We start from the raw sequence: 12,932 nt of genomic DNA, 5'->3' as shown, positions 1-12,932 counted from the left end.
CCAATCTATTGTAGTGTTTCATCATCCCCCACATCACAGAGAGCTGATGAGGTAACACCACATTTTATTGAGCCCATTTTTATGACACTTAATTTTCAATGGCAATGATTATAAGCTCCAAATTCAAGATCTGAGCCTACATTTTAAGACACTTGGCACCCAATTCAATACATCAAATATTACAAAATGTTTATCATATTCCCTGTAGCTGCCTCTCTTGAGGCCAGGCCAGATGTCACCTTGTCTGTCAGAGTACGTCTTGCCCCTGGGCTAACACGTGGCCTCACACACTTTCTCAACACAGCACTCCAGGCACGCATAAACAAATAGAACTGGTACAAAAAACCTATTTGCCCACTCTGGAATCTATGGTTTATCAGTAAATTCCCCTCCAAGTTGATCAGCTTTAGGCTGATAAGAAATCTGTGATGTAGCATTGGTCTAGAATGCTATGTCTGAACCTAGCCAGAGCACACTTCTAGAAGACAGAGTCAGTGTTCTTTAATCAAATGAATGTCATCATTTTATCACTACAGGGATATCAGAGAGATACCATAACATGGTGGAGTCAGACACACCTGAATCCAATTTCAGTCTTGCAACTTACTTGCTATATAACCGTGAACAAATGACTTAACCTCTCTCAGCTTCAGTTTCCATAGCTGCAAAATGGGGTAAAAAACACCTCCTTTAGAAAGTTGATATGTGGTTATAGCAAGAAACGTCAACATAAAGCCTAGCACATTGTAAGTATTCAATTAATGGTAGAATGTAGTTGTACTATTTTCAACAGCTGTGACTAGCAGGTGTTAGGTTTTCCTGTGATGGAATTTAAATAAAGACATACATTAGTCATTGAAAACATAACCTCAAGCCTCCAGATGAAACCTACGAGGACAATGTCCACCATATAGGCAACTAAAGCAATCTCAACTGGGGTGTTTTCACACCTTCTAACCAAAACATGGCTATTTGGACAGGATCCAAAATTAAGCCCTGAGGAAGTAATGAAGAAAGCAACCAGCTGTTGTCTGCATAGCTGTGGTTAACCTCTCGGCCACGCCTCTTTGGGCGTTCCTCTCCAGGGGAGCAGAAAAACGTGAGACACAACAGATTCAACTGCAAAACAAGTCCTTTTGACCCAGGAGATCCTGGAGGCGGCTCACATCGCAGGCAGCCTTGCTTCCCACATGGCTTTGTCCAGGCCTGTTACATTTGACACGAGTGCTCGTCAGCAGCATTCCTACCTTCTCAGCTAAAGATGATATAGTAAGGAAAACAGAAGAGAAGAGGAAAAAAAAAGAAAAAGTGCCATTGTAAGTAGGAAGTGTTTGCTCTAAATGCATCATATGGACATCTAATGTTGCCTATCGGGTGACATCTTTGATAACCATTTAGGATTCCAGAGTAACCTTTGGCAAACTTAGGCTGGGCCATGAGGACTGGACTGTAGCCATTTCATAAGAGCACAAATAAAGACATCTTGATCAGAGAACATAAGCAAGAAAGAATGGAGATATTTTTGAGTCCTTTTACTTCATTCTGGAAGCCACATGGAATGGATACTTCAAATCAATACGATATTGGATTGAGAAGACTGCACATTTCATCCTAAAAGTGGAATCAGGCATTCAGTGCAAAGAAATAGGCTGTGGAAAGTCCCCTCCATGGGGTAACAGGGTTGCCTTGCACTCTGTGCTCCCCTAGAACAATGAGCTCCTTCCACACGCAATTGTCCTTTTTTCAAATTTTTTTTTTTTTTTTTTTTTTTAGTTTGAGTCTTACTCTGTTGCCCAGGCTGGAGTGCAATGGCGTGATCTCGGCTCACTGCAACCTCCACCTCCTGGTTCAAGCCATTCTTCTGCCTCAGCCTCCCGAGTATTTGGGATTACAGGCACGTGCCACCACACCGTCTAATTTTTGTATTTTTAGCAGAGATGGGGTTTCACTATGTTAGTCAGGCTGCTCTCGAACTCCTGACCAGGTGCTCCGTCAGTCTCGGCCTCCCAAAGTGCTGGGATTACAGGTGTGAGCCACCGTGCCTGGCCGGTTTTTTGTTTTTTGTTTTTTTTTTTTTCTTTTTTAAGAGACAAGCTCTTTCTCTGACATCCAGGAGTGCAGTGGCAACAATCATGGCTTATGGCTCACTGTAGCCTTGACTTCTGGGGCTCAAGCAATCCTCCCACCTCAGCCTCTTGAGTAGGGACCAGATGCCACCATGCTGGTGAATTTTGTTTATTTTTTGTGGAGACAAGGTTTCACTATGTTATCCAGGTTGATCTTGAACTCCTGAGCTCAAGCAGTCCTCCTGCTTTGGCCTCCCCAAAGTGCTGCAATTATAGGCATGAGCTACCAGGCCCAGACCACACAACTATTGGCTTTTAAAAAAAAATTAATTTTTTTTAGAGACAAGGGTCTCGCTGTGTGGCCCAGGATGGCCTTGAACATCTGGATTCAAACAATCCTCCCACCTCAGCCTCCCAAAGTGCTGGGATCACAGTTGTGAGCCACTGTGGTCAGATGAAATACTTCACAACAATTCCTTTCCAGCTCCACTGCAACGCACCCATGCATAAAACCTGTGGTCCTCCAACTTTAATGGCTACAGGAATCATCTGGAGGGCTTGTTAAAACACAGATGGCTGAGCCACACCCCTGGAGACTTCAATTCTGCAGTCTGGGGGTTGAGTCTGAGAATTCGCATCTCTAAGAAGTTCTCAGGTGATACCTGTGCTTCTGGTTCTGGACCCACACGTTCAGAACCACATATGGGTTCTTAAACCACATGCTTTAAGAACTGGCCACATATGGGCACCCAGCTGGGGTTAATTAACTGAATGGCTGAAAGGGTGGGTGATTAATGAATAAATGAAAGTGTGAAAGTCCTCCTTAGCAGTCACCTTGATATTCTCAGGATTAATTTTTTTTTTTTTTTTTTTGAGACAGAGTTTTGCTCTGTTGCCTAGGCTGGAGTGCAGTGGTGTGATCTCAGCTTACTGCAACCTCCGTCTCCTGGGTTCAAGAAATTCTTCGGCCTCAGCCTCTCAAGTAGCTGAGACTACAGGCGCACGCCACTATGCCCAGTCAATTTTTCATGTTTTTAGTGGAGACGGGGTTTCACAGTGTTAGCCAGGATAGTCTGGATCTCCTGATCTCGTGATTCACCCATCTCAGCCTCCCAAAATGCTGGGATTACAGGCGTGAGCCACCATGTCTGGCCTAATATTTTTGTCTTATATCTTCTGCAAAACACACTTCCTATAGTAAAAGTAAGCCTGTTACTTCAATTTGAAGACCGTCTTTTTCATCCTGCCAGGCCAGATATCCCGTGATAAACAGTTTAGTTTCTCTGGCTGATTCCATAGCACACAAAGTTCTCAACTGTGAAGGTGCCGGAAGCTCCCTAGATTCAAAATGTCTATCCGGATGGATCCAGATGGACAGACTGGGGAGCCAGGCTCTTCATTGCTTTCTCTGCTCCAAAAATTCTCAACATTTCATTTGAACACATCAAAGCAAGCTCAGATTAAAGGCAAAATTAGCTTGACACATTAAAAATGGTGCCAGCTTGGACTCCATGACACGTTAGCCTTGAGAAGGTTGGTCTGGGGCCATTGGCCAGCAGGGACTTCACCTGGAGAGCCTGCTGCTGCCCTGTCTCTTGGCCGTGGTGTGAGCATCTTTCACCCAAATTGGGCCACCTCTCATCCTTGATAACGGTGTAACAGCAGGTTCTGTCACCCATGGCTGTTTCCCAGCTGTCTGTAGACATGTCCCATAGAAACAGGTTTGTTCTCAGATCATTTTAACAATTAATTATATTTTACCATAATAATAGAACTGCATAATTGCTATAGAAAATACAGAAGAGTTGGAAAAAACGGAGAAAGCATTCATAATCCTAGCATCTTAGATATAACCCTGTGGGTATAGACAGTTCATATATTTTCAGCTAAGATTCTACACTCAAGATCGTCTGCAATATATATGTGATGAATATATACATCTGTATCTTCTGAAAAACACACTTTCTACATAAAAGGATGGAAAATTGCTTTTCAGTGTAAAGGTCTTTTTTTTATTCTGCCCAGTCAGCCAACCAGCGATGTATAGTTTAGTCTCTCTTGTTAATTCCAGGGCATGTAAAGTTCTCAACTGCAGAGGTGTCAGAAATTCTCTTTTTCTAATTCAAAAAATAATTTTATACATTAGATTTGAAAATCTTCCATTTTAAAAAGCTGATTTTTAAAAACGTGATTACTTAAAAATCACAGGCTGATTTTCATATTCCACTCTATTTAAAAAAATATTATTTATTTTATTTAAAGAGATAGTACATATATATTTTCCAGTAAACTCTTTCAGAATAGCTTTTTAAAAGCTCCCTTCAGTTCTTCTTACTTAGATGAATTGTAGTCTGGAAAACAAAGACAAAAATGGAACGATGGTAGGACAGAAAGCTTTGAAGGGCAGCACTGAATTGTGCATGTGTACACTGAATTGTGTATGTGTACACTGAATTGTGCATGACTCCAAGGCTGTTTCAGTAAGCTGATTTAAAAAATGACAACATGACTATGAAAATCAGGCCAATCAATAAAACAGAAAAGCCTTAAACCAGGTAATAAGTCAAAACAAAATCAGTTTTGAGGCCCACGTTGAAGTTCAGCGAGTCTTCATTTATGCCAGTCACCACACGGTTGCCAGGGGCCTGCTTCGTTTCATGTAGCATGAACCAAGGTGAAAGTGTCCTCTAGTTGGGGTAGAGATATGTAAATTCCAGTGGATCCGAACAGAAGTCTTAACTTAGCCTTCCCCACACAGGAGATGATCACTCTTCCTCAGATTGCCTTTAAATAGAGTGGTGCCTCATCAGCACTGTCAGAGGGCAATTTACTTCTTCTCCACTGAGAGCTGGCAAGCAGACATTTCCACTGCTTGGGAGTGGCTAACCTAGAGGATGCAGTAACATTGCACACTGTTAAATATGAGGTTGAGAATGTAGGCATGGGTCACCTTTTTGCAGAAAATAGATAAAATATTTAATTCAAAATTTAAATGAAAAAACAGGAATTTTTTAAAAAACAGGATTTATTTATTTATTTATTTTTGAGATGGAGTTTTGCTTTTGTTGCCCAGGCTGGAGTGCAATGGTGTAATCTCAGCTCACTGCAACCTCTGCTACCTGGATTCAAGCTATTCTCCTGCCTCAGCCTCCTGAGTAGCTGGGATTACAGGTACCCACCACCACACCTGGCTAATTTTTGTATGTTAAATAGAGATGGGGTTTCACCATGTTGGTGAGGCCGGTCTCGAACTCCTGACCTCAGGTGATCCACCTACCTCAGCCTCCCATAGTGCTGGGATTACAGGTGTGAGCCACTGCACCCAACCTGATTTCACTTTTTTTGATTGTTTGTTTGTTTTTGAGACGGAGTCTTGCTCTGTCGCCAGGCTGGAGTGCAGTGGTGCAATCTCGGCTCACGGCAACCTCTGCCTCTTGGGTTCAAGCGATTCTTCTGCCTCAGCCTCCCGAGTACTTGGGACCACAGGCGTGTGCCACCACGCCTGGCTAATTTTTTGGTATTTTTAGTAGAGACAGGGTTTCACCGTGTTGGCCAGGATAGTCTCGATCACTTGACCTCCTGATCCAAAGGCTTAGCTTCCCAAAGTGCTCGGATTACAGGCGTGAGCCACTGCGCTCGGCCCACTTTTTTTTTTTTTTAATGAAATACAACTAAGTGGATGGATAGATACGCCCATGCACACATGCATGCTTAATCTTTTTAGAAGTACAAAATGAATATACATTCCAAAAACTACCAGTAAAAATTGCAAAGTCAGTAGTATTATCAAAATAAATTTGCCATCATTTAGAACAAAACATATTCCCTTAGCATCTAACAGATCTAATGAATCTTGTTCTAAACTGGTTATATCGGCCTGTGTGTGAGATGACTACTGTGTTAGATTCCTAGGGCTGTCAGGACAATGTACGGCAAACTAGGTGGCTTAAACAACAGAAATTTATTCTTTTTCAGTTCTGGAGGCCAGAAGTTCAGGATCAAGGTATGGTTACTTCTGAGACCATAGTGTTCGTTTCAACAGGATGGCAGGATTGGTTCTTTCGGGAGTCTTGAGGGAAAATCCATTCCAAGTCTCAATCTTAGATTCTGGTATTTGCCCGGCAATCCTTGGCATGCAGGCACATCCCTCCAGTCCCGACCTCCTCTGCCTCTCCTGTCACACAGCACTCTTTCTACGTCTGTGTCCAAATTCCCCTTATTATAAGGACAGCAGTCATTGGATTAGAGTCCACCCTAATCCAGTATAACCTCATCTTAACTTGATGACATCTGCAAACATTCTGTTTCTACATAAGGTCACATTTATAGGTAACCAGCATTAGAATTTGAACATATCTTTCTGGGGGACACAATTCAACCTAAAACAACTACAGACATTCCCTGACGAATGATTTTTCAAGTTTATGATGAAGTGAAAGTGACATGCATTCAGTAGAAACCGTATTTCTAGTACCCATACAACCATAGTTTTTCACTTTAAGTGCAGTATTCAATAGATTATGTGAGGTATCCAACACTTTATTATACAATAGGCTTTCTGTTAGATTATTTTGCCGAGTTGCAAGCACAGTGTTCTGAGCACATTTAAGAAACACTATGTTCAGCTCTGATGTTTGGTAGGCTAGGTGTATTAAATGCATTTTTGACTTAGGGTATTTTCAACTTACAATGGGTGTATTAAGAGGTGACCCCATTGTACATCAAGGAGCAACTGTACTTAATAAAATCTTCCAACGAACATCTGGAGAGAGCTCATCTGCAAAGTTAATTTCTAAAGACATGATGATCACTTAAAAACATAAACCAACAGACTTTTGCAGTGAGGCCAGAGGTGTCTGTGACTTCTCTATGGCCGTCCAGCTCAGGACACCCTCCTGACTCCTCAGCCAGAGCTTTCCCTGTGGCTCCCTGTTGCGTCTCCTTCCCCGCTCCCTTTTTTTTTTGAGATGTTCTGTCACCAGGCTGGAGTGCACTGGTGCAATCTCAGCTCACTGCAACCTCTGCGTCCCAGGTTCAAGAGATTCTCCTGCCTCAGCCTCCCAAGTAGCTGGGGCTACAGGTGGGAGTCACCACGCCCAGCTAATTTTTGTATTTTTAGCAGAGACGGGGTTTCACCATGTTGGCCAGGATGGTCTCGATCTCTTGACCTCATGATCCGCCTGCCTCAGCCTCCCAAAGTGCCGGGATTACAGGTGTGAGCCACCTCACCTGACCATGTCTTCCTTTCTTTATATGAACACTTATGCAACACTGCTAGCCGCTTGAGAATGAAGAAGAAACTGAGACCATACCTATAGAAAACTATGAGTAAACTACATTTGACTGTTCTTGCCCCTCTATCCTTATTTGAATATTTTTTGTGGTTAGAACTCCTTGCTCTTCAAACTTAGACTTACATCCACCGTTGGACTTGTTACTGCTCCCAAAGAAATTTCACACATAGCCCAGCTTCTCTGGACAGTGGGACAACCCAAATCAAATTGTGTACAAATGTGCAGGGAAATTCCCATGGCAGCCCAGGTGAGACAGATTCACATTTATCCCAGGCTCTGAGCTAGCCCAATAGATACAGGACCTTAGAGGCTTATGTTGACCTAGTCTACTTTTAGATCTGGATTTCTTACTTTTTTTGAATATTTCAGAGATACTTCACTGATTTACTCTCGATGTGTGGAATGAACATTCTCTCCATCTGACTCTTGTCTCTCCATCTGACTAGCTACACTTCCTCTAACACAAGTAGACCTTGGAGATGATGGTGGATATTTACTTAATTTATTTTTTTTTTTGAGATGGAATTTCACTCTTGTCACCCAGGCTGGAGTGCAATGGTGCGATCTTGGCTCACCACAACCTCCACCTCTCGGGTTCAAGTGATTCTCCTGCCTCAGCCTCCCGAGTAGCTGGGATTACAGGCATGAGCCACCACACCCAGCTAATTTTTTGTAATTTTAGTGGAGGCGGGGGTTTCCCCATGTTTGTCAGGCTGGTCTCGAAGTCCTAACTTCAGGTGATCTGCCTGCCTCAGCCTCCCAAAGTGCTGAGATTATAGGTGTGAGCCACTGTGCCTGGCCATTTTTTTTTTTTTAACCCAAACCAAAAATGGTCAATGATGATGGATGTGTAGAAATTAGCTTCTGACTATGATTTACCAGGAGAATAATAGTTATTATATTTTAAAAGTGGCCCTGAAAAGAAAAACTTTTCTGTGGGCAGTGCTAAATGAGACTGAATCACCCAAATTTCATTCTCGCCCAGGAAGACAGCTTCTCACACTCTCACATCTGGACTGCAGGCACGAGGAGCCTGGGAGCTGCCATCTCTCATTTCCAGAGGCGTGGTTGGACGCAGCTGGAAAGCCACATCCTGTCTTATGCCAAAATGACTGAGAACATAAAGTGTAGAAAGTGGAGAGAAATTTTCTCAAGCGAATGTAATAAACATTACGAACTGTGAGCAAAACAAAAACAAAAAGTAGCCTCAGGTGAAAAAAAAATAAATTTTCAGAACCTGCCGGTGCCTAAAGGCTTCAAGCTCAATATGCATGATTAGAAGAAAATTTCTCCAGGGAAATTAATATCTTATTGGTACTACCCCTGAGCCATCAGGGTAGTTAAATAAGAAAAAACTGGCAGCCTGGTCTAAATGCTTCCCTGCTACTGGGACATATGTAATCAAATTATACAGAGAGACTATCAATCATATTTATTTGGCTTATCATGATTAAGTCTTGAGTTTGGGGTAAGTCGAAGTGACGTCATGCCTCCCAGAGGTGCTTGATTGAGAAAGAGTCACCTCCTTCCTTGGGGGTTTTCTGAGTCCCAGCACGAAGTAGAATCTCCTATTTTGCATTCAGTGCAATAAATGCTCCCATGGAGTGTTGCCAGGAATATGCATGCATTTAAAAGGTTGGCCTGGCATTCAAAAGTTAAGCAGCCAAAAGCACAAAGCAAAGAATGAGCAAGAGCACAGTGAGAACGTTCACTTGGCCCAGGATTGAGAAATGAGGCCCCACAAGCAGAGTGGGGCTGTCGTGATTGTGGGCACAAAGTCATCCCCCCGCCTAGGTGTCCCTCAGCATAGACCCCCGTCACCGCCTCCCACCATATCACCAGCTGGCTGGCTTCTCTAGCCACTGTGGAGGAGGTGCTGAGGAGGGCCATTCCCTTCTTCAGTGCAGAATACTCATGGAAGACAAAGGCAGATGGATTTTTAGATTTGATTCCGAGATCTGATGAATGGCCAGGCCGACCGACTGCCATTCGTGTGTGGCTCCAGCCCCGTCTTTCTGCCTGCCACATGTTTGCTCTTGGTGAACCCCTGGGACGTCCAGCCAGGAGCATTTCAGGGCTAATGATCTCAAAGAGGAGCAAGGGGAGAAGTCAAAGCCCTGTGTCCAGCTGGTACAGGACTAGGGAGGGGGCAGACAAGAGTTCTGTGTTATAAACAAGGGTATTACCTTGGCTCTAGCATCAGGAGCCGATGTTAGACTGTGTGTGTAGGGCTAGCTGCAGGTCCAGTGTGATGTGAGACCAGGTTTGTTTGTATTGCCTCCCTCCACTTTTTGCCTCTGTCCTCTCTCCTAGTGAGCCCCATAAGTACACCCATCACCCTGGGGCCACCCACTGGTTATCTGCAATCTGCAGCAAAAATCCTTGCAGTGTTCCACACTCCAGACCTTCCCTGGTCTGCCCCTATTAAGATGTGCTTGCTCTGCTGCCTGGCAGTGATGTACTGTATTGCTCTGTGGGCGTTCTTTGGCAGGGCCGCTCATTCTTTGGAGGTAGGCAGAGGGAGGGAAAGGCATTACACCTTCTGTATGCTTTGTGAGATCTTTCTATATAATATCACATGGAATACTTTCTGCCATCTTAGGGGGCAGAGGGCATTAGCACCATGTTCCAGACAAGCAAGAGCTAAGAGAGGTGGCTATTTGTTGGAAATCTCATACCAGTCCAAAACGAAACCGGGATTCCATCTCTGTTTGCTCCAAAGCCCATGTTCTTTCCCCAGCCTCATGGATACAGGCCGTGGGAGCCTCAGGCCAATGGGTCACGGTTGGCCAAGAGGATCCTTTGCAGCAAGCTGTGTCACAACCCGGGGTGCCTACTGATTGGTGTGGTGATCCCAGGCCTCTGGAGAGGCAGTCAAGCCCCAGCACTGTGTCTGGGAGCCTCTGATGGCAGCTTCCACTGCGTTCCTTCAGTTCGAGTTACTGCTGTAGGTGCATGTCTTTCTGTATGGAACCTTAGGTATTGTCACTGTGCATTTATGTCCCTGGGTCCCCGGCACATGCTTGTGAAATCAGTAAATTCGGTCTGATGAGTATACACAATGCATTGCTATAAAATGCACATATAAGCAGTCCAGTTCTGAGGCTGGGACCTGAATCAGTGATTTGTCACTTGAAGAGGAGGTGCCATCAGCCACCAACGTGCATATGCGAGCAGGGTTTCTCTGAACAGCAGGACTGGAACACCAGCAGGACTTTCCAGGCAATTCCTTTCCTTTATTTCTGTATACTAAACAGCACTCAGAGTTAAAAGAGACAGTAAAAACACATCTGTTGGGTTGATGAGGCAAAGGCTACATACTTAAAAAGAAACGCCACTTTGAATGTGAAAATCCTGGAACATATTCTTGGTCCTCTGACCCAGAATAGAAATTTTTTTAAATTTTCACTTCCACTGAAAACCAAATTAATAAACTTATTTTAAAAGATAATTCTCAATTGTTGAAATAATAAGAAAGAGAGATAACCTTCATGCCATATTCTCCACATGTCATTTTAACCACAGGTTTCTATCCTTTTGCCTATGAATTACTGAACTGAAGTTCCTCGTGCCTTAAGGAGTGAATGGTTTCTTCTTACTCAGCCCCAGGATATGACCCAGAGGTCGTGGTCCTTCCAAACCGAGGGCCAGTAAAGATGCAGGCAGCTTCCATAATCTGTATTTGTTTGATCATGAATTAGTGAATCTGTTTATTTAACATTTATTTAGTGTTTACCACATGGCCCTTACTGCGTTAGGATTTCTCTTTAATAACAGATGGTGCTCGCACAAAGGTCTGAGACCTGGCTGTGCTGCTGGCCTTCAAGGAGCTCTCATTGAGGGGCTAATAAAAGATTTAATAAAGCATGGAAGGAAAGAGGAATCATAAGGATGCAGGACTTTTGTTCCTACTGAGACAATAACTACAAGATGGAGATGTGAGGGATGAGAGATTCCCCAGGGTTCCCCGTGAAGGCTAAAATAGAAAACCATCGTGGAAAATAGTCACTCAGATGGCTACATGGCATGCCTTATTTCCCTGAAATGAGGGTGGTATAGACCAAGCAAAAGATCCTCTGGATATGTGTGGCTTTGTGCGTGAGGGTGGAGGTGGGAATGAGCGGGGAGGGGTGGGAATAGAGGAGAGTGCTGGAAGGGGCAAAAGCGAGGTGGTTCTGAGGTTCTGAACCTGCTCCTCCCAACATCCTGGTTCTTTACTGCCCATGCTTGCATTCCTTTGAGCTGCTCCTGTGCTGGCTGACTGGTAGTCCCAGAGGTGCCCTGCAACAGAGAGGCCCTGGGTTAGGACCAGACTGGACTGCCCAGTCTAGAAGTACTGTCAATGGGTGTGGCCTCGTGGGGCTGTGGCAGCCTCGTGAGTGACCATTGCTGGCAGGAAGGAGGGCTCCAGCCCCGGGCAGCCTGGTGCCAATTGCCTCCCTGCATTCGGCTCCTTGTCACTCCCCTGGAAAAAAAGGGCTGGAGGACTTCACTTCTCTCTGCCGTGTCTGGTCATGACTGCCTTGCAACCAGCTGCTTCTGCTCCTGCCTGGAGCCTCCCACTGAACCCCATGCCAAGAACACTGTGCTGGGATTGTTTTTATTAGAAACAGGTTCTAACGTCATGCTTTCATTCAATCATTTTACTGACAGGCACAGAACACCACCATGGAGCACACACCATGCTTGGCGCAGGGAAAAACTAAGTAAGACAAGGTCTGATATTAGGAGCTCAAGTCTAGAAGGAAACAGCTATACAAACAAGAACCAGTGGCCTCAGACTGTGATACATACTGCATGATTTCCATTATATGACATTTCTGAAAATGTCATGTGAGAGGCCAAACTAGAGGCCAAAGACAGATCCATAGTTGTCAGAAGCTGGGGGGAAGAACTAACTACAGAGAGATGTGAAGAATTTTTTCGGTGGGGGCAGGAATGAAACTATGTTGTTGGTGTTGGTTACACTACTGTTTTTATCAAAACTCACAGAAATGTACACTAAAAGGAGTGAATTTTACTGTATGTATTGTAAGTTGATATTCACAAAAGGAAAATAAATTGCGATCAAATCTGGTAAGCACTATAATGGCATAATGCACAAAAAGACACAGAGGAGGAGGTAAGCATCTCTTCCTGAAAGGGTGTGGGAAAGGGAATTAGGGAGACTTTACAGAGAGAAGAACAATTAACTGGTGCTTCTAAGATGACGGGAGTTTACCAGGGAGACAGGAGAGGCAGAACATTTTGTGTAGCGGCAGCAGCAGGTGCACAGGTGCGGAGGTCAGGCAAGTAAGCCCCATGCATTCTGTGAGATACACCTCATGTGGCACATCTGGCCCATCTGCAGGAGTCTGAGCATGGACAATCCTGTATGGAAACAATGCTAAAGGGTGGAAACAATGCTTTTTTTAAAATTTGCCTTTCAACATTTAAAAAATTGTGCTAAAATATATGTAACGTGAAATTTGCCATTTAAGCAATTTAAGTCTGTAGTTCAGTGGCATTGATTACACTCACAATGCTGTGCTTTCACCAGCACTATGCATTCCTTTTTTTCTTTTCTTTCTTT

Source organism: Cebus imitator, unplaced genomic scaffold (genome assembly GCF_001604975.1).
Source record: "Cebus imitator isolate Cc_AM_T3 unplaced genomic scaffold, Cebus_imitator-1.0 Scaffold103, whole genome shotgun sequence".
Lineage (NCBI taxonomy): Eukaryota > Metazoa > Chordata > Mammalia > Primates > Cebidae > Cebus > Cebus imitator.
Note: the sequence above shows the minus strand (reverse complement) of the source record.